Here is a 23,653-nt window from a genome sequence, read left to right as displayed (position 1 = left end):
GTTAAAGTTCTTAAAGTAAAAAGAGAGTAGTTGGTTGTGGTAGGACACACCTTTAATCCCAATGCCTGGGAGGCAGAGGTACGTTGACCTCTGAGACTTTAAGGGGCAGAGGTAGTTGACCTCTGTGACTTCAAGGTGTGGTAGAACACACCTTTAATCCCAGCACTGTGGAGGCAGAGACAGACAGATCTCTGTGAGTTCAAGGACAGCCTGGTCTACAGAGTTATTCCAGGACAAAGATATACAGAGAACCTGTGTCAAAAAGTAAAAGTAAAAATAAAAGAAATAGAGCTTAAAAATAAAGCTGCATAAAGATGAAAAATACACAGAGAATCTTGATACTGTATGCTATTATGCTCCCTTTAAATTGTTTAAATGCTGAGAAAGGAGCAACAGCTGCTAAAAGATATTTGTTTATAAATGCTGCTGAACTAATCCAAGATAGATATGTTGAAAATACCTTGACTTCTGAATTTGGATCTAAGGATATGATACTTTGGAAAGGAGGTTCTTCTTTTGTTTTCACAGAGGATGAGACCCTGTGGATTGCTTCTATCCCAATATGGTATGATAGACCACATCCTCCTGAAAGGTTTCTGTGAATACCCTCAAAAAATTTCTTCACTCAACTGCCGACTGAGATGAACCTGGCAGACAGATTATACCATGAAAGACCTGATTAACTGCGCCCCTATACAGCAGGAAGAAGTTTGAAGAGAAATAACTACGTCCATATTTCCAAATATTGTTTATAAATGTTCTTTTACATTTAAAGGGGGATATGATATAGATATGAGTAATTTCATTGGTATGGATTTTAAGGTCAATTTTGTTATATGTATATATATTTCTGATCTTGACTGATGTATTGTGATTGTGTAGTTCATTTTAAAAATGTAATGTATAATTAGAAAATATAGGTTGTTAATGGATAATCATTGATAATAGTAAAGCTTGTAGTAATGTTAGTCTGATTTTCTAGAAGTGCATAGATATATGTCAGATAGACATTCATATCTTTCAAAGACTACAGAGCATGGCATATAATGTTTTAATAACTTAGGACTTTTCATGACAATGAGACACGTCTGCTCCTGGCAGCACCAATCTACTTCAAGAGGAAGATGGGCATCGAAGAGGCTCCTTATGGAGTTGGTTAGCCATTTGGGCAAGAAACTGCTCTTGCCTGGACTGTTATATAAACTGGACACAGAGAACCTGCAGAGAGAGGACTGCTGAACTTGCCTAAAGGTGAGATGATCTTTCGGGGTTCCTGATTCATGAAAGAGTCTGCGAGACATTCTGCAGGACACAGCAGATAGTGACTGAATTGCCTTTGAAATTTCCTGCTTCATGAAAATGTCTCTGGATATTATGGGCCTGAAGGCTGAAGATGGGTGCCCCAACGATACAGAGGAACTTTGGGTGACTGTTCAGGCAGCGAGATGTCTCTGTCATTTCTAGAGTTTTGGAAGTTGCTTACTTCTTGTTTACTTAGGTAATATATCCTTCTGGAGTCTTTGATGGAGTTAAAGAATGGATAGTCATAGTTATAGTTTTCCATTATTATGATAAAGATCTAGTTATAAATATTGTGACTGTAATTCTTGCTTGATAACTGTTTTGTTATGTGTAATTTTACTATGTTAAAATGAAAGCCTTTCTTTTTTGTTTAAACAGAAAAAGGGGAAATGATGGAGAAGGTTTACCTGTCTATTGTGTTATTTTCATTGGTCAATAAAGAGACTGCCTTGGCCCCTTGATAGGACAGAAAATTAGGTAGACGGAGTAAACAGAACAAAATGCTGGAAAGAGGGCTATGAGCCAGACGCCATGGAGCCAGCCACTAGGTCAGACATGCTGAATCTTTTCCGGGCTAAGCTAGCTGTGCGGGAGCCAGTCAGGATGAAAAGCAGGCCTGCCCGCAGCCCCTCACTACATGAATGCTGGGAGAAAGAAGGCGGAGTCAGAGAGAAGCCATGGAGCCATCCAAGACAGACACTGGGAACTTTCACCAGTAAACCACTGTCACTTGAACAATACACAGATTAATAAAAATGGGTTGAATTAATATGTAAGAGATAGCCAATAAAAATTTATAGCTAATGGGTCAAGCAGATTTAATTAATACAGTTCCTGAGTGATTGTTTTGGGTCTAAGCTAGCCAGGTGGCCAGGAATCAACAAACAGCTCTCTCCCCTCTACATCTGTATGCATGCAAACTTTCCCACCATAACCAGGACCACATTATACAACTGTTTCATTAGATTTTTCCTACTGGACAGGAAAGCCTTTCATTACTATAAAGTCCGGTTTCCTCATCTTTTCTACAGACATCTAGAATAGATTCTAAAATGTTACCAACTGGTTTAACTGCCTACAAATCTCGTATTATCTCAATGAAAATTTCAAGGAGACAATCTTTTTTTCAGAATGCTGTCTTCCATTTTCTTGTCTCTGTTCATTTAAAAAATCAGAATATTTATTTTCTACTATAAATTATATAGATTTTTGTTTTGTTCATTTGTTTTGTAAATTTGGGGTACTCACCTCTTATCTGATATGTGGTTCGTAAACATCTCTCCTGTATATAGGTTGCATTTCCATTTTGAATGTTTCCTTTTCTATGGAGAAGCTTTTTAATTTCATGTAATTTTATTACGTTATTGTAAATTTCATACATGAGTATGATGGCATTTTATTTAAATCAAAAACACTCCCTTTCTCTCCACTCCAACTCCTCCCATGCCTTCCACCATTTTTCCCTCCCAACTTAATGTACTCGCTTTTCTTTATGGTTTTGGTGTTTAAACTGAACTTTTAGTGTAATGTCAGAATTTCAACTTTCAGTTTTACTCTCCTATATACTAAAATTCAATTTTCTGAAGGCAAGATCCTTAGGTCATTGTGTCCTTTTGGTGAAATTGTTGAAAATTAGTTGACTAAACAATCTTTGGGTATATTTCAAAGTCCATTGAACTTTGTTTTCATTTTTATGAAATGACCATACTATTTTAAATGATGGAATCTTTGTAGTATAATTTTAAATTAGAAAATATGATTTCTATTATCAACTTTTTATCATATTAAATGAGGAAACCACATGCATTTAAATATTTTGACCTTCCTAGCTTCTAAATATAATTATCTTGAGTATTAGATGATTCTACGAATTTTATAACTTTAATATCTGCTTTATAAGATTCATGAGAAAATGACAAGTCTCTAGGTGTGTACCTATATATTCCTCTTCCATGTGTCATCCCATCTTTCATTCTGATTCTCCAAAGTTCATTCACTCTTTCATCCTTTTATTTAAAGAACTCTGAATCAGCATATGATACTAATTATACTAGTGGTAAATTCTTTTAATTTTCCTGTGTCAAAAGAAAGCTTTGGGGATTATAAAGATTGTTTGGTAGTTAATATCACCAATTTCTATTCCAGATGACCCAGGTTCAGTTTCCGGCATGCACATACTGGCTCCCAAGCTTTTGTAACTCCAGTTCCAGGAGATCTGATACTCCCTTTTGGCCTCTGAGGGAAGTGCATGTGCATGGTGCATTTACACACAAGCAGGCAAAACATTTTATATACATAAAATAAAAATAAATAAGTCTTTTTAAAAGGAAGGCTATGTTTTCCTTAATTTAATAGATATACAAATTTTAACTGACAGTTTTGTTTTAATTATACACAATCTGCTAGTTTTATATGATGTACACTTTTCCATTTGTTTAATAAAAATTTCAAATTGATTTTATTAAAAGGTGATTATGTCATATTTTTCTGGCTGCATTCAAGATATTTTTCTTTGTCTTAATTTTTTAAAGAACTATAATATATTTTATGATGACATTTGTCTTGAATTTCTATGGATCACTCAGATTCTTTGACCTCTGGATTTATGTCTTCTGTGACAAATAAAAATTTTCAGGCTTTATACCCCCAAATGTTGCTTCAGCCTCCTAAACTCAAACTCATATCCTTTCTGACACTAGTTATATAAATGTTGTAATATTTTCTAATTATTCTTTAGGTCACTTATGCTTTATTTCTTTTCAGCTTATTTTCTGCCTGTTGTTCAAACTGGATAAGCTTTATTAGTCTGTCCTTAAATTTATGTCCTCTGTCATTTCCACTCTCCTATTAAGCCCATTCAGCAAGCCATTTACTTCAGTTGTTGTATTTTTCAGTTCTATAATTTTCATTTGGTTCCTTTTGACTTGTTTTTGCTATATTCTGTTTTCTTCAATTATTTCAAGAGAATATGTAATTGATTGCAGAAGCTTCTTTATGATAAATGCTTTGAAATCCTTGTCAGATAATTTCAACATCAGATTTATTTTAGTCTCAGCATCAATTGATTTTTTTCTTCATTCAAGTTGTGATTTTCTTCTTATGATGGTTTTTAAATTTATCTTGGACATTGTGTCCATATGTTAGGACACTCTGAAGGCTATAATTTTTTCCCAACAAGCTATCACCGTTTTAGTCTAGCACGCAGGTCTTGACCTAATTTTTTTTAATAAATATCATTTTCCTTTAAGGATTTTATTCAATATGTTTTTATAATATTTAACCTCCTTTCTCAACTTGGGCAAATTTTTCCCCACCTCCCCACCCAACCAACTCCATGTTCTATCTCTCTCTTTAAAACTGAACAGAATGTTCCAAGGAATCTGGTTTGTGTTGGCCAATTACTCCTGGAGAGTGGTTAATGAAAAATGTGTCCCATCAATGAAGAAAACTGACTTTCTCTCAACAGTAGCAATCAATGTTAATAGCTCCTTGCTAATTATGGTACTTAGCGCCCACCTTCCTTTATCCACACTAGAATTTTTTTCTGGCTTGAGCTTGCATGCTGTTCCAATCACTATGAGCTATTTTATTCATCTATCTTGTTGTTATTGGGAAATTGTTTCCTTGAAGTTATTCTCTCTCCCTGACTCTTAAAATATTTCTGTCCCCTCTCCAAATAGATTCCTGAGCCTTCAGAAGAGAGACAATATACAGACATCCCATTTTGTGGGCTATAGTTGCAAGGGCAGACTTAATGGTGTTACTTTGGTCAGCTTCTTTAAGATGGTGCCATTAGTGCACCCTCTATTTCTTTCTAGTACTGATGGGTCTTGAAAATGTCATTGTTAGGATACAAGGTGTCCTAGTATAGTACATAGGGAAGCTATGTAGAGATCCCTTTACAGATTTCTCAAATTGCTCCGGTACTTCTTAATAGGAGTAAAGAACTAGGAGATTCAGAAATGTCCAGTATCTGATCACTTACTGTTGCACAGCTTATTTTGTTCAGTACTTCTTGCCCTCCTGATGTGACTCACAAAGGAGCATAGTGTAGTGTTCATGTGAATAAAGATCCCTCCAAGCAGGGCCTTTGGTCATCCATAAAAATCTTTATTTTGATACCTTTATTGAAGTGCAATATAAATAATGAAAAATTCACCCATGTTAGCATTAGAAAATGATTTTAGTGAAGATTTGAACTTGTATAAACATAATGAAAGTCTAGTTTTAGAATATTTTTAGAATATTTCATACACTTGGTTTCTTGATATCCTTTTGAATTAAACCATGCCTCCATCTCCAGACTGATTTGCTTCAGGTCTCTGTGAACTTATCTTTTATGGCTAGCTCTAGCTCATACAATAAGAATCAGACAAAATGTAGAGCTTGGGAAATAGTTTTTGTTTTAGTTATCATAATGTTTTTTAAAGCTTTAGTTGTGTTGTTGCATATATTAGTAACTTATCCTTTTTATTTCAGACATCAATCTATTTTATATCCTACTACATTTCCCTTATCATTACCAGATGTGGGGACCCAAAATTGTGAGCCTCTTCCACCTTGTCTGAAGGTCAGAGAGTCTGAGCTTATATGGCTCTTTCAAAGTTGTTGACAACAGGTGTGACTACAAAATAAGATATCCTGACCTAGGGTGTAATTACTTGGTGTTTTGGACATTAAGATGGCCCAAAAAGGTAGATTTGCTCCATCCTGACCAAAGCTCAGAGAATTCAAGCATACTTTTGCTCCTTCTTTTGAAATAGGAGATATGACTTAGAGAGTAGCTGCCTTCAGGATATTTGTCTAGGTTGTATTCACTGTCCCAGACATCAGATGCTTTTCCCAAGAATTAATGACTTGATGTCTCAAGTATTGGAGCAAGTAACTGTTCTGGTTGTCCTTTTTCTATCACATTAAAAAAGTCTTTTGTCTTCTTCCCCTTTTTGTATTGGGGTATAAAAATGTATGGAAAGTAAATTCAGGCAAAAATTCAGGATTCAGGATTCACTGAGTTTCCCTCCTGTTATTATCCTATGTCTCTGTGTTTCTTTCTTATCTCTGTTCCCCATACCTAACCTTTCTAATCCTCATGTTCCTACTCTGGAACATATGAACCCATTGTGGCTGAATCACAGCAAAAGTCACCCCAAAAAGTGGCTCACAACAACCAGATTTATGTCCTTTTTAATTATTATACTTTGTTTGGGAAAATTAAGAATAATGTCGCTACAAATATTTAAATGTATATGTTAGTATAGACATATGTTTCCATTTGTCTTAAGTTTATGTGTAGGAAAAATAGTTGTATATTAAGAGATCAAGCCAATCTACATTGCAAATTATGTTAATTTATTGTGGAAAATTTGTCTTGATTGTGGACAAGATAGGGGATCTTTGCAGGAGATTCTGAACTATATCAAATGATGTGGTGTGGGAGAATTGTCTGTATTCTGTCAATCATGTTTAAATAAACGCTGATTGGCCAGGCAGGAGGTATAGGTTGGAAACCCAGACAGGAAGTGGAAATGATACAAGGAGAGCAGGAGAATTCTGGGAAGGAGGAAGCTGATTCCTCCCACTCCTGTCCAGGCCACTGAAGCAGCAGGATGTGAGCTGCCCCGCTGAAAAAGGTACTGAGCCACATGGCTAACATAGATCAGAAAAATGGGTTAATCAAGATGTGAGAGTTAGCTAATAAGTAGCCTGACCTAAAGGGCCAATCAGCTTTATAACTTATAGAGATCTCAGTGTGATTTTTCTTTAGGACTAAACAGCTGGGGGGCAGGGCAGGACAGAAACACAAACAAGCAGGCCCGGCCTTCTCATGTTACAATGATGAAAGCTGTTGTGGAAAAAATTCTTTGTACATTGTGGAGATTTGTTGCTGTGATTGATTTAATAAAGAAGCTGACTGGCCAATAGCTGAACAGGATAAAGTTAGGTAGGAAATTCAAATGGAGAATGTTGCAAAGGAGAAGTGCAGAGTCAAATGTCACCAGCCAGATGCAGAGGGCAGGAGATGAACATGCCATTCTCATAAAGTTACTGCCATGTGGTAGGGTATAAATAAAAAATATAAGTCAACTTAAAATGGAAGAGCTAATTAGTAATAAGCCTGAGTTATTAACTGAGCATTTATAATTCATATAAGTCTCTGAGTCAAGTATTTTGGAAGCAGCTGTCAGGTATTTGGGGACATGTGGGTGGGAGAGAAACATCCAATTACAGAAAACAATCAAGCACAAATATGAATTCATTACTCTCTGTTCCTAAGTCCCCACCATGATGAACTATACCTGGAATTAAATCCCAGGATAAATATTTCACTTTTAAGTTATTTTGTTGGGGTTATTTATCATAGTAACAGAAGATAAACTAAGACAAACTAGCAGACACAGCTTACAGAGGACGGATTTCTTTTTAGCTCACTATTTCAAAGGGTTTAGTCTGTATAAACTTGTTTCCATGTACTTGAGCTCCATGAAAGTGCTAGAAGCTTTTCTTTATTTATTGGTAGACAGAAAGCAGAGAGAAGAGTCAGTAAAGGAAGGAGAAAAGATAAGATATGCCCCAACGACACAGTCACACAGACTGTTTTCTTCCAACTAGACCCTAGCTCCTAATTTCCAACATCCCTCAATAATGCCTTCATATAATCAAGTTATTGATCTTCAAATTATCAAGTTATTCACCTGTTCATTAGATCAAAGGACTTACATTGGGAAAAAATTACATACACACCCAGAGTTGAACATCTTTAATTCATTGGAATTTATTAATCTGAGGGAGTTGAATTCAATTTAACTACTGCAAAGTCTATCTGCTTAAAGATACTGATGAATCTACCACTATGAGTAGCCAACATTCATTTGGATGATGTACTCGACTACCTCAAACCAGAGCCTTTCCACCCTCTGATGCTGAACCTCTGTCTGAGTGGGAAATTGAACTCAACATTCAAGCACTTTGTACGTTTGTTCCAGTCTTTCTTTCTACTGGGCCTCCTCACATTTCTCACGCCATGTGTAAGGATTTTGCAGGTTGCTAAGGCCTTCTTTCATCTCTCCTTTTTATACCTGCTGCACATGCACAAGCTTGACTTCCAAAGATATGTAGATATTTATCAAGGCCTACTATAGCTGTCTCACTCTTCAGACTTTGCTGTTTAACTTTAGACCAGTCTTAAGAATATTGCTTACCAACAAATATCTCAAAATCAAACTATGATGCTTTCCTTCCTCCACTCATTTGTCACCAAGACCACCCCTGTTTTTTATTCTCGAGAGTGTAGAGGTTTCTCTGATGCACTCCTAATCAAATCAGCTACCTCGGAAGCAAAGTTGTCAGATTTGCAGCTTGCTTTACCTTATTAGAACTATTGCACTGATGGAGATAGTGAGATATGAGCAGCCAAGATGAAAAGAGATCTGATGGTCCTATCTGAGATGCAGTAGTTGCTGTTTTCTTTTAAGCGACACATTCAACACAGAATGTAATAGGGTACCCTATGATGTTTTGAACTATTTTTAAATTGTGTGATATTTTCATAAAAGTATGTATTTCCTCAATCTTTTATCATTTATTAATGGTTTAAGAAAACAATTAAAAATCCATTCTTACAGCATTTTTTGAAATATACAATACATAATCAAGTCTTAATGTGTTAAATATATGATCAATTCTTAATGTGTTATATATTTTTGCTTGACTTCCCAAGTCCAAAGTTTTGGGAGGGTAGATTTTAGCCATTCTTATAGCGACATTGTGTGCAAAAAAATAAAAAAGTAGTTGTTTTTCTCTGTTGACATAATTCATAAGAGTATATTACTGTTTCCAATGCCATTCTTGATGTGCTACATTTCCTTCCTCAAGAAGTGGCCAGATCATATGCTTGCTCTATTTAAAACACACTACTAAATTTCCATAAAGTATAAAATCCCAGTTCCTCAGTGTATCCTGGGAGACTCTTCGTGCCCTGACACCTGCTACTCTCATAAAGGGCACCTCTTATCACTCTTCTCATTGTTACTTCCAATAAATCCACTCTGGAGGCACCACGATGCCATTCTTCTCACATCTGCAACAAGCACAACTGTGATGACTAGTTTTATTTTTATTATTTTTTTTGTCAACTTGAAACAAGCTGGGATCATTTTGGAAGAGGGAAGCTCAATTGAAACACTGCTCCCATCTGATTGGTCTGTATGGAAGTCTGTGGGGCATTTCTTGATAAATAATTGCAGTGGAAGGGTCTGGCCCACCGTGGGGGAGTGCCACCTCTGGGCAAGTGGTGTTGTGTTGTATTAAAAAAAAGCGAACTGAGCAAGCCAGTAAGCAACATTCCTTCATGGCCTCTGTTTCAAATCCTGCCTCCATGGTTATGCCCTACTTGAACCTTGGCTTCCCTTCACAGTAGACTGTGAAATAAACCCTCCCCTTCCCACGTTGTTTCTGGCATAGTATTTTCTCACAGGAATGGAAAAGCAAACTAAGACGATACCCTTACCTTAGCTGTTAGCTTGTATTTGTTTTTCCCTTTGCCAGAAAAAAAGAATAGTACTTTTATTCGAATTGTTTATATGTAACTACCTAAGACATACCTTCTCTGACCACTGAAAACATCACCTCTGATCCTATCACTCCATTCAATATTAACATTAGTGATAGCAATCAAGTTACAGCATTTCTGTTAGTTCATTGTTTGTGCTAAGACCTTCTAATACAAGCCCCACTAGGGTAACTGGAATTCTGTGTGATGTCAAGCCATAGTTTGTGTAGCAGTTAATTATCAGTGGATATTTTTGCATATATATATATATATATATATATATATAAACAAAAATGCATGTTGCTATCTTGCCATACTTTTATAATTATTTGTCACGGGTACTTTCCCTTGTGTATACTGCACTATTGTCCATGCTTCTGAACATTTTCTTAGTATACAAACTTAATATCACTAATAATGCACTTGTTACTTGATTATAGTTCTGTACCTCTCTCCTTGAACACAACCTTCAGCCAAAATACCTCTTCTGATGCTACTTTATTCCTAGAGGTCGCTCTTCTCTATATATTCCACTCCCCTGTTTTCTCTATTAACTCACTATTAAACAGTAGAAATACCCTGAGTCCTTTTCTTTTCCTTTACCTTTTTCTTTCCACTCATACTAACAATAACCATTGTATTATTGCACATAGTATGATCATTACCCTTTTACTTCCCAGATGACTGACACTGGAGGGCACACCTTTATTTTATTTGACAATTTATTGTTGTACTTTAATCGTGGTCCTAACCTTTCATAGTGATGGCTCTTGAAGAATGGAGAATTAAAAACTGGTGCACAGGTCAACAAACTAGCAAATGGAAATAACACTTCACTCTCCAACAGCAGAGTCCCTCTTGAACACTGCTAAAACTCTATCTAAAAGAATTGCAGTAATCTAAAAATATTTAAACATACTAAATTCAACCAAGAACCTAGCTTCAGATATACAAATGTCACTTTTAAAAACATATGTAACACAGACCCAGAAAGACAAATATCATATGTACTAACTCATAAGTGACTTTTAGACATAAAGCAAAGAAAACCAGCCTACAAGTCACAATCCCAGAGAACCTAGACAATAATGAGGACCCTAAGAGATACATACATGGATGTAATCTGCATGGGAAGTAGAGAAAGACAAGATCTCCTGAGTAAATTGGGAGCATGGGTCCATTGGAGAAGGTTGAAGGGGATGGGAGAAAAAGGGAGAGGAGAAGAGAAAAATGTAGAGCTCAATAAAATCAATAAAAAGGGAAAAACATATAACATGCAACATGAAAAGGGAGTGTAAATGCTTCAATAATTGTTAATCTCACACTATCTCCATTGGAAGTGAACTTAAATGAAATTGCAGTTGAAGAACATGGAAGAATGACTATAGTTATATTAAAAGAAACCAAATAAGACACAAATTCCTGAAGGAATTTCAAAAGAATATAAAAAGTTGAATGAAATAAAATGTCAGTGCAGTATGTGAAAGCAGAATTCAATAAAGAGATCTAAATGCTGAATAAAAACCGAATGGAAATACTGGAAATGAAGATAAGTCAATTTAGAAACTCTGTGAAAAGGCCTACCAACAGAATAGGTCAAGGAAAAAGTAATCTACCAGAAATTAAAGACACAGTAGAGTAATAATTGTAACACTCACACAAGGACAAAGATAAACTAATAAATAATAAGCAATAACTTCAAGATATGTAGGACACTGCAAGAAAACTAAATCTATGAATCATGATTACAGAAGGAGAATTTCTAAAATCATAGAAAATATTTTCAACTAAATCATGGTGCCCTGCCCATCACCCAGTGAGATCAGTGTGCATGGGAAACCCGCCTGGCCACTACACCACAGAAAGGCACAGCTGGGCCCATTACCTGGAAAGACAGATGCTCCATTGTTTCTAGCCCTACCTCCTTGCACCTTGATATCATTGGAAGAGGTTCCAGCCTTGCTTATTCACCCCCTGAGATTATCACATGTGAATACACACACACACACACACACACACACACACACACACACGGCCGGGGTAGGGAGAGAAGGTTCCAGCACTAATCATGCCTGCTGCTCACCCCTAGTATTCAGTGCAGGAGTCTCCTGGCCTACATATCACCCAGTGAAACTATGGTATCAGAGGTTCTACTATTACCTACTTCCCAGTGAAATCAACACATGGGAAACTTCAGTCCAATTCTTCACCTCACAGGATAAGCATGAGGAAAACTGCATCCTGGCCATCCTTATACAACATCAGCATCAGTCCTCAATAACATCCCACATATTTTGGCTATGAGGAGCTCCAGCCATCCTCATCACCCAATAGTTCAATATAGGAAGCTCCAGTCTACTCTTCTTTCTCCCGAGATCAGCACCTGAAAGACCTCATTTCAGCTATCGTTCCACAATATCACCTTGTGGAACATCCCCGGAGGCTGTATCACAAGTTCAGCCTGAGAGGCTCCAACTCCGTTCATCACCTGCTGAGTTCAGTGCAGAAGTCTGTGACCCTGACAACAACCCTGTGAGATCACCACACAAGAAGCTCCAGGCTGGTACCCACCACACAGTATCAGTGCTATTAATGCTGAGACCAGTGCATGAGAGGTTCCAACATAGCTATAGTCTAATGAGGTAAGTCACAAAACAATCCCACACCAGTTTGGAATTATGATTAATAAAAGAGTTATTTCTTTAAAGGGAAAAAAACTTACAGATCACCGTCCTAGACAACAGTCTCCTGCACGACCAGAAAAAGCATCTGATAGCCAGAAGCGGAATCCAAAGCAAGAGAGCGAGCAGAGGGCTGCTGTCGCTTTTTTAAAGCAAAAGATACCACACCCCAGTGTACTAGAATCTCAAAGGCTATTGGCTGAAGGAGCAAAAGTAGCTCCCAAAGCAATAGTCCTATGAGATCATCTTCTGGGAGGCTTCAATCCTACTCCTCACCACAGTATCATCAAGAAATGCAAGAGATAAAATGTTGTTTTAAAAATTACCCAGTCTATCATATTTTTTCTATTCATATATTTTCTTTTTTAAATTTTTATTTTATTTTATTACTTAACAAATAACCAATCCAAACTCCCATTTCCTCTCCTCCTCCCACTCCCCTCCCACTCCCTCCACACACCCTCCCACCCTGCCCCCTCTAATCCTAAGAGAGGACAATGCACCCCGCCCTGTATAAAGTCCAAGGCCCTTCCTACTACATCTAGGTAGAGCAAGGTATACATCCAAAGAGAATAGGATCCCAAAAAGCCAGTACATGCAGTAGAGCAAATCCCAGTGTCACTATTAGTGGCCCCTCAGCTTTCCATGACTGTCAACCACATTCAGAGGGACTAGTTTGATCCCATGCTTGTTCACACCCAGTCCAGTTGGAGTTGGTAAACTCCCACTAGCTCAGACACATTGCCTCAGTGGATGAATACCTCATAATCTTGACTTCCTTGCTCATACTCTAACTCCTTATACTCTTCAACTGGATCTTGGGAGCATTTGTTCAACTATGTTCATAGCAGCATTATTTGTAATAGCCAGAACCTGAAAACAACCTAAATGACCCTCAACTGAAGAATGGATAAAGAAAGTGTGGAATATCTACATATTAGAGTACTACTTAGCAGTACAAAACAATGACATCTTGAATTTTGCATGCAAATGGATGGAATTAGAAAACACTATCCTGAGTGAGGTAACCCAGACCCCCCAAAAAAACCAAATATGGTATGTGCTCACTCATAAGTGGATACTAGCCATAAACAAAGGACATTGAGCCTATAGTTCATGATCTTAGAGAAGCTAAGCAATAAGGTGATCCCAAAGAAAAACATATATAGACCCACTTGGAAATTGGAAACATACAAGATTGCCTGGCAAAATTTGGGAGCATGGGGGCAGGGGGTAAAAGGAAGTGGAGAGGGGGAAGAGTAGGAAAGAAGAGGATAGTTGGGGAGAGATTGGGGGAATGAGATAGTTGAGGTGGAGGAAGGACAGATATGAGAGCAAAGAAAGAGGTATCTTGATTGAGGGAGCCATTATGGGGTTAGTAAGAAATCTGGCTCTAGAAAAATGCCCAGGAATTCACAAGTATGACCCCAGCTAAGACCCTAAGCAATAGAGAAGATGGTGTCTGAACTGGTCTTGCCCTGTAGTCAGGCTGATGATTATCTTAAATATCACCATAGAACTTTCATTCAACAGCAGATGGGAACAGAGGCAATGACCCACATCAGAGCACTGGACTGAACCTATCGTATTTTGATATCGAAGCTTAAACAGGCTTAGTTCAGAAAAGGCAAACCAGAGGAGTAGGGAGATGACTTAGTCAGTAAAGTGCTTGCCATGCAATCATGAGACCTGAGTTCGACCCCTAGAATCCACATAAGGAAGCAGCATGGTAGTGTGTGCCTATAAACTTCAGTGTCTAGATGTAGGTAGAGATATTAGAACCCTGCAGCCAGCCAGTCTAGCCAAATCAGAGATCCCTAGGTTCATTGAGAGACTGTCACTTAAAACATAAGATAGAGGGGAGAAAAGATGAGACTATGTGGTAAAAAAGACTAAAATTCATTGTATAAATATATGAAACTGAAAATATATATGAAAAATAGGGTGAAGAGTGATTCACTCAACAGTAATATCCGGCCTCAGCACACACGTGCATGCACACAAAAAAAGAAAAAGAAAAGAAACAAAACAAACAAGAAACTTAAGATGCATAAGTAACACATATCACTTCCACTCTGGTTATTCAAGCTCAAAATGGTGTTATGGTTTAAAAAAGCTGCCAATAAAAGGCCAGAAAATCAAGAGCAGGTAAGGGCTATCTATGGGCACATAAAACCTCTGCAAAGACTACCAAATGGATAACAGATTATTTCTCACTTTTAAACACTGTTATTAAGTTGAAGGAAGTTTTACATGAGACACACAAAAAATGAACATAAAAGAAAAATAAGCTTAAAGTTGACATACTTAAGGCACAGTCTCTTCCTAATTGGAAAGACCTCTCTGACTCCTGAGACCATTTGAAGGATTTACACTGGGCAAAGTACAAAGGCACTGGGGAAAAACATATGGATAAATCCTAAAGGTGAAAAGAAAGAGCAAAGCCAACAAGATCTAGCAGCATCACTTAGATTTGAGGAAAATCCAGAAGACAAAAATTATGTGGGATATCCCCCTGTATGTTATGAATATGTTGTATTAACATTTGTTATTAAAGAAGCTGCTTTGGCCTATGGCAGGACAGAATAGTGCTAGGCAGGGAAAACTAAACTGAATGCAGGGAGAAAGAAGTCAGAGTCAGAGAGATGCCATATAACTGAGGAAGGAGAAAGACACCAGAACCTTATCAGTAGGCCACAGCCTCATGGTGATACATAGATTAATAAAAATGTGTTAATTTAAGATATAAGAGCTGACTAGAAATATGCCTGGACTGTTGGCCAAACGGTCTTGTAATTAATATAGTTTCTGTGTGATTAGAACAAAAGCAGTCTCCATGTAGACATTTGAGATATAAAATGATGGAGGTGTAGGGGTATCTGTAGCAGGAGAAGAAAGTTTTATAAATAATTTTATGAGTATTTTGTCAACCTTGAGATTGGTATCCATTTTAGTGCATCTTAGACTACACCTATTTTGTTCATTGCAACCATTTTCATATGGTTCACAACAATGTTTCTTTGCTGATGATCTCATGCCAAGACTGAGACCTCAAGTAGATTAGAGCTTTGAGACCTCAAGTAGATTAGAACTTTAGAAACTACATAAAAGTTTTTGGAGAAAGTGTTAACAAATTGTTGCATCAAGTTTTTTTTTGGTTTCAAAAGACCAAAACAGAGCTGATATTCTGCATTCAGATTTTTCTTAGAATGGATCCTAGTGACTAAAGGGTAGTTTGACTATCATTAAGGTTCCTTGAATATGACTTCAAACTCCACCATGGGTTTTATTCAATTTACACATTTCAAATGGGACTGTGCAAGACTTGGAGAGATGGAGCAGCAGTTAAGAGCACTTACTGCTCTAGCAGAGGACACGGGCTTGGTTCCTAGCACCTATATGAGCTAACTCACAACTACCTGCAATTCCAGTTTCAGGGGATCCAAAGCCTCTAGTCTCAAAGAGGAACCCACCCTCACATGCACACATCTTCCATAGATATACATAATTAAAAATTAAATATATCTTTAAAATGGAACCTTACAATCAAAATAAATTTGGTCCTACCCTGCTACTGAGAAATGCATATAGAAGTAACTTACTGGTTGAACATGAGCAGAAACTCTGTCATTATGTGTTCTTGTTATTCTATATGGATTCATTAATTTTACTATGTGACCTTAGACAAATTACACAAGAATTTTGAGTCCAAATTTCTTCTTCTGTTAAATGATGGAAATGGCATTGCCTCACATATTACAATGAAGAGTTAGCAATCACAAATAGAAAGGATGAATATTTTTCTTGACTAACAGTTCCTTTACATGCATTAAAAGCCTTTCACTTTCATGTTCTAGCAACCAAAGCTACAAGAAGATTAGAAAATACATTGTATGTGAGATGTACGATGGGAACGGGGTACATTCGTAGGCACAAGAGCAATGAAAAACCTGAAAGAGTTGGGTGATTTAGACAGTTGTTGAAAACAGTAGAGATTTTGGGGGAAGCTGGGTCCTGAGAAACACAAAGTCACATGGGTGAATGAAATAAGGATATGACCATTCCCTTGTATGGTTTAGGAGAAAGGTTTGTTTTTTTAATTATACATATAATTAATTATGATGTCATATGGTGTTTACATGTTCTCTTTTGGATCTTAAGATTATCTTTTTTAAAAAATTATATATTTATTTATTTATTAAAAATTTCCACCTCCACCCCGCCTCCCTTTTCCCTCCCCCCTCCCTACCTCCTCCTCCCTCTCTAGTCCTAAGAGCAGTCAGGGTTCCCTGCCCCGTGGGAAGTTCAAGGTCCTCCCCCCTCCATCCAGGTCTATAAAGGTGAGCATCCAAACAAACCAGGCTCCCACAAAGTCAGTCCATGCAGAAGAATCAAAACCCAGTGCAATTGTCCTTGGCTTCTCAGTCAGCCTTCATTGTCAGCCACATTCAGAATGTTCAGTTTGATCACATGCTCCATCACTCCCAGTCCAGAAGGGTTTTTATTGTAGATATGAAGGACAGAATAGCCAGAGGCATCTGGAAGAGTTCATAGCACGGAGAGAAAGTAGTAGAGTGCACACGGCTGATAGACTGAGGTAGGTTATAAGAGGAGAAATGGGGAAATGAGAGTGAGGAAAAGAAGAGAATGTGGGCAAAGGAGAACAAGAGAAAGGGAGCATGAGACAGACGACCAAGAAAGGGGGGCCAAGGGAGAGGACAAGTGGACCCAAAAAGCATCTGGACAAAATGGCATGGTTATATAAGAATGAGCAGCTGGGGGAAGGGAAGCCCATGAGCAGGAGAAGTTTAGAGTAGGGGGTAGGGTGAGAACAGTGAACCTCAAGGCCAGCAGACACTTTGATATGCTAATAGGCACCACAAGTAGCCATTTCTCCCTAGTTTCCTTTAGACCTGACAGTGGGTTTGACACCAGACTTCTGGTCTTCCGTGAACTACTCCAATGACCTGCCTGGCATTGTCTGTATAATAGCACTCTTTACTTCTTATTGCTAACCACAATTACCCTTCTTTGGGTTTTTGGATATTCTACATTTCCCCAACACTTGCTTCCCACAGGGCCTGTTCTAGTTTTCTGGTACTGTTATGAATACCATGACCTAAAGAAATTTGGGGAATGTGCTAGCTAGTTTTATGTCAACTTGACACAGGTTAGAGTCTTCTGGGGAACCTCAATTGGGAAACTGCCTCAATAAAATGTGGCTGCAGGCAAGCATGTAGGAAATCGTCTTACTTAGACATTGATGTGGGAGGACCCAATCCACTGTGGGTGGTATCACCCCTGGGCTAGTGGCCCTGGGTTCTATAAGCAAGCAGGTTGAGCAAGCCATGGAGACTAAGGCAGTAAGATGTACTCCTTCATGGCTCCTGGTTGTGGAGTATTAGTTGAAGATGTGTTACATTCATTTATGCTGTGGAATAGTTGTTTAATGTTGCGAAGATGTGTGGTATTCTTTTATTTTGCATTTGTTTAACTCTGTAAAAGGGTATTAATTTGCCTATCTAAAGCACCTGAGTGGTCTAATAAAGACCTGAACAGCCAATAGCTAGGCAGGAGAGAAGGATAGGTGGGACTGCCAGACAGAAGGAATAAATAAGAGGAGAAAACTTGGCACAAAAGGAAGAGTGTAAGGAGTGAGAAAAGGAAGAGAGGAGGACGCCAGGGGCCAGGCACCCAGCCAGTCATGGAGTGAGAAGGAAAGCAAGATATATAGAATAAAAAGAGGTAAAAGGCTCAGAGGCAAAACCTAGTTAAACAGAAACAAGTCAAACTAAGGTCAGGAATTCATAAGTAAGAATAAGTCTCTGTGTATTTATTTGGAAGATAGGTTGCAGCAGGCCTTTAAAGAGTTAAAAAAAAAACTAACTACAGCTTCATCAACTCCTGCCTCCAGGTTCCTGTTTGAGGACCTGCCGTGACTACCTTTAGTGATGAACTGTGATATGGAAATATAAGTAAAATAAACCCTTTCTTCCCCAAGTTGACTTTATTTATGGTATTTCATCATGGCAATTGAAACCCTGAGGAAGACAAAGAGGAAAATCCTTATTTGACTCGCACTTCCCAGTCACCATCCATCATTGAGGGAAGTCAGTATAAGCATTCAAACAGAAACAGAGGCAGGAACCATGAAAGAGAGCTGTTTACTGGCTTGTTCATAGGGTCACATTCAGCTATTTTATATATATATATATATATATATATATATATATATATATATATATATATATATATATATATATATATATATATATATATCCTATGGCTACCAATCTAGGGATGGAAACACCCAGAGTGGGCTACTCCTCCCGCTCATCATTAGCCAGGAAAATGTCCCATAGGCCAGTGTGATGCTTCACCTGAGGCTTTTTCTTCCCAGTGTGTGTTGTTTCCTCTGTCTAGAATGCTTATCCCAACAATATGTAATTTTAATTTGTATCATGAAGGATGATTTGGAATTTATGTTACTTTGTGTAGTTGTTAAACTTTACATCCGTAAGTTAATATGATTTGTTTAGCTCATAGTTGTCCTAACACCTAACATAAAGAAGATACTCAATCACTACATTTTCAGCCTACAGGCATTTAAATATTCTTTGTAGGCTATAGGTTGATAGATACCTGCTTTGTGGTCCTGTTTTTATCCCCTAGGTATGTTATACATGAAACAGTCTTCGAGATTTGGACAGCAATTCAAAACTCTCCCAGAAATGCTATACTCCAAGTCCTTTAAATAAAAAATAATTATATTCTCTGATTAAATTGAGCTTCCAGGATCTCTAAGCAAGGATTGTCTCTGCTCACAAGCCTAATAAGAGTCAGCATGCAGAGGTAAAGCTATAAGCTCTTATTTTGTCCCAGATGCTATTTTATTTTGTAAACAAGAGTTTGAGTTTCTCAATCGTGTGTGTGTGTGTGTGTGTGTGTGTGTGTGTGTGTGTGTGTGTGTGTGTGTGTAAGGAGCCACCTGGAGAAATCGCCATTACGAGATGGCACAGGTGGTCCTACAGCTTGGAGGTATACAAGTCCATATTTGGCATAGCCACGTGGGGTTGAGTGCCCTTGCCTGCACATGCGTAACTGAGCCTTGGTTCCCTAGCCTATCCCGAACCCCCAGGCACCAGCAGAATGGTATTCACCAATCAGGACAGTTTCTGAGTCCCTCCACCCTTTAAAAGCAGCTTCCTCTGGGCCTTTCGCTCTTTCTCACTTCCTCTCCCTCTTGCTCTCCCTCTCTCTTTCTCTCTCTCCCTCTCTCATTCCCCGCTTTTCCCCCTTCAACCGAGGGCTCCAATAAAGGCGTGATTTGGGAAGGATTCTCGATTTCGTGGTTGATTCTGCTTGCTGGCCAAGCAGCAGCGCCCCGTGTGTGTGTGTGTGTGTGTGTGTGTGTGTGTGTGTTGTCCATATGTTCACAGAAATGCAGGTACCTAAAGAGACCAGATGAATCAAATTTTTCTGGAACTGGAGTTACATGCTTCTATAAACCACCAAGCATGGATGCTAGGAACTAGGAACGGAACATGATCTTAACCACTGAGCCATCTCTCTAGCCCCCAGTTGCTATTTTCAACTTAAGAGTTTACACATTCTGTGCTTCCCACAAGGAAAGGCTTGGACCACAGAATAGATTAGTGGTCAATTCTAGTTCATATATGCAAAAATTAACAGAACTAGTCCAGAAGAAATGGTGGTGCTAAGAGACAATGAGTTTCCTGTTTCTGGAAGTATTCAAAATAAGACTTGATGGATCACCGAAAAAGTAACAGTGGAACAGATTCCAAAGAAAATGGGGTTCCTTCCAAAAGTTTCATTAGGAGATTCTATGATGAATATTCTTGAGCTGTCTTTCCAGTCATAAGGCTTGATGTATTTACACTGAGTCAGCTCCATTCTCTCTTGTGGATTGCCGTAACCTTAATAATCTTCTTGCTGGGTTTAGGGTACAATCTTTAGCCACATAATGTAACTGAGTTAATGGGCATGCAGAGACTGAACCCGTGACCTTGTCCTCATTAGCTCTGTTCTCTAATCCCCCAAGTTTACAGGGAAACTTCGGATAGGCAAGAGTGAACTTAAGTCTAAGGAAAGAGTTTCACACCATGTAAAGTGATATAATCTGGTGATATGCCATTTCAGCATAATAACATTGTGCTCTATTGAAAAATGAAATTTTTAGGGTGATAAAAATTAAAATGGTAGTTTTGAACTATTTGAGAGAGGAGTTTTCTATAAAAGTGAGAGGAAATGTTATGCAAAAGGATTTGCAGCTTCAATCCTGCAGAGACATAAATATCACATATTAATAGATTTGACCTAGTTGCAATCATAGACAGCTCATTCTCATCTTGTCTCGCTCACATGTTTGTTCTCTATTTGGGTAACTTCTCTGAAAGCTCATTGGCTAACTCAATATGCTAGAATAATAAGTGAATGGATAGTGCAATAATAAAACTGGCAATAGAGCAGTCTCAAATAAATATTTTTAGCATTTCTAATCTGACACCAAATTATTCAGGTTTGTTGATTACTGGTCCTTATTACCTTTGTCAATGACTAATTTAAAACACACATTAACTTATTTCACTCCATAACCAGATTTTCAACTACACTTAGAAGTGGCAAACAAAACACAGCCATTGCTAAGATACCTGTTGAGTTCTTTATTACCCTCCTGTCAAACAAGAAAAAGCTATAATAAAATTGTAAACTTTAGAGTTACATGGGAACGTCAAATACACCTACTTCATAAAATTTTCAATTTTAGTGACTATATGAACATCTGAGAATCACATAAAAGCAATATACTTTGTCTTCAGAACAAAGCACATTTATATTTATACACACAATTTTACATAGTTTCCTCATAATTACGTATTCCTCTTTCTTGAAGACTGCGCTAGCTAGTTTTATGTCAACTTGATACAAGAAAATGCTCCCACCAGATTGGCTTGTGGCCAAGTCTATACTGCACTTTCTTGATTGATGATAAATATAGGCAGGCTCAGTTTACCATGGTGATGCCACCCCTGGTCTTGTGGTCCTTGGTGTTATAAGAAAGAAAACTGGGCAAACCTTGAGGATCAAGCCAGTAAGCGGTACTCTTCCATGGATTCTGTATCAGTTCCTACCTCCTTGTTCCTGCCTTGAGTTCTTTTCCTGACTTCTTTCCAGAGAATTGTAACCTGAAATAAATCCTTTCCTCCCCAAGTTACTTTTGGTCAAAAATGTGTTTATCACAGCAATAGAGACCCTAAGACAAACCCATCCACAGACCTCAGATTAAGATGCTGTATTCTTATGCAACTTTTTCCATTTAAAGACAAGGAAACTGAGCCAAGGTAGCACTGGTGGTGCGTACTCATACTCCCATACTCATAGCAGGCAGAGCCAGAATGATCACTCTGAGTTAAAGGTCTACATAGTGAGCTTGAGATCAACCAGGGTTATGTAGCAAGGCTCAATTTTAAAAGCAAGCAAACAAAACACACAAAAGAACGAGGCTAAGCAAAAGACCATTCTAAGATTATCTCCTGAAGGATCTCCACTCACAATCTGGTTAAAACATAGAAAACTTGTTTTGGGTGTGGAGAGGTAGTAGGTTACAGCATATGTGTGTACACATGTGCGTGGGGGTGCACATGTGTGTGTATAGAGATCAGAGGTCAATGTTGGATATTTTCCTTGATTACTTTCCAACATATTGTTTGAGACAGGATCTCGTACTGAATCTATTAATCACTAAATTAGCTAGCAACTCACTAGTGAAATCCAATGATCACTTGTCTTCAAAATACACACACACACACACACACACACACACACACACATTATAGATGCATATGGCCAAGTCTGAATTTTTAAAATATGAGCTCAGGATGCCCAAACTCAAGTCATCATGTTTGCATGTCAGGAAATTTACTGACTGAGCCATCTCTCCAGACTCTAAAGCACAGAAAACATGAAGCAGGAGTTGAAGACAGTTTAAGAAAAGATACTCCCTTGTTTAAGACACAAAAATTTCTATAAATAAACTTTGAGAATCTGGAGGCATTTACTAAAATGTAAGGCTTGAATACACAAATGGAACACGTTTAACAGAGCGTCTGTGTGCAGCTCAGGCTGGCCTGAAGTTCACGACCCTCTGCCCCAACCTTCAGAACGACCTCTCATGCTCTTCCCACTCACACCAATTGCTCTCTTTTTTCAACTAGTCCACCTCCTACCCTCACATCTCTCTTGCCTTTTTCTTTTAAGTCCTGTGCAAGCAATCATAACTGCTATATGCTCATGATAAACGTAACCATGTCATGTCCAGAAGACAGCACCCCACTGTACTCCTCACCCCCTTTGATTCTTACATTCTTTCTGCCCGTGTGTGTGTGTGTGTGTGTGTGTATCTGTGTGTCTGTGTGTATCTGTGTGTGTGTCTGAGTGTGTTTGTGTGTATGTGTGTGTGTGTCTGTGTGTGTGTCTGTGTGTGTTTGTGTGTATGTGAGTATGTGTGTGTTTAGTGTTGAGTATTCAATAGTCACTTATTCTCAGAAATTTGATCTGTGATGAGCCTCTGCATTAGCTGCTGCCCACTACCAAAAGAAGCTTCTCATAAAGTCTAAGAGCAACACTACTCTATGGATGTAAACATGATTTTTTATTGGCAATTTACATGTTCATTTGACAAAATGTCAGTAATAGAATACAGGACCCGTACCTTTGGATACCTCAGACATCCACGCCACCATTGTACCATTGAATGTATTTTGTCAGGCAGTTCAGTAATATAGAATGAAATATCTACAGTGGGGTGTGATTGTTGATGATTCTTCTCCCCAACAGCCTGCATAGTACCTTCTGGGTCTATGAACACTAGCCAACAAGGAGGAAGGCTGCAGCTCAGTTTCAGCTTGGTTCTTCTGTGTCCTGAAACCCGAGTGCCTGGTTTCATAAATAATGGGATCTTACTGTCTAGTTCTGACTAGAACCCTATTAGTTTCTGTGAAGAAATGTTCAAAACAGATTGAACTACATTTTATATGAAGTCTAGGGAAGGCCTACAAGTGTAAAGTTTGTTTGTTTGTCTATCTGTGGTGAGAATTTAGAA

The sequence above is a fragment of the Myodes glareolus genome, chromosome X, assembly GCF_982192425.1.
Source record: "Myodes glareolus chromosome X, mMyoGla1.1, whole genome shotgun sequence".
Classification (NCBI taxonomy): Eukaryota; Metazoa; Chordata; class Mammalia; order Rodentia; family Cricetidae; genus Myodes; species Myodes glareolus.
Note: the sequence above shows the minus strand (reverse complement) of the source record.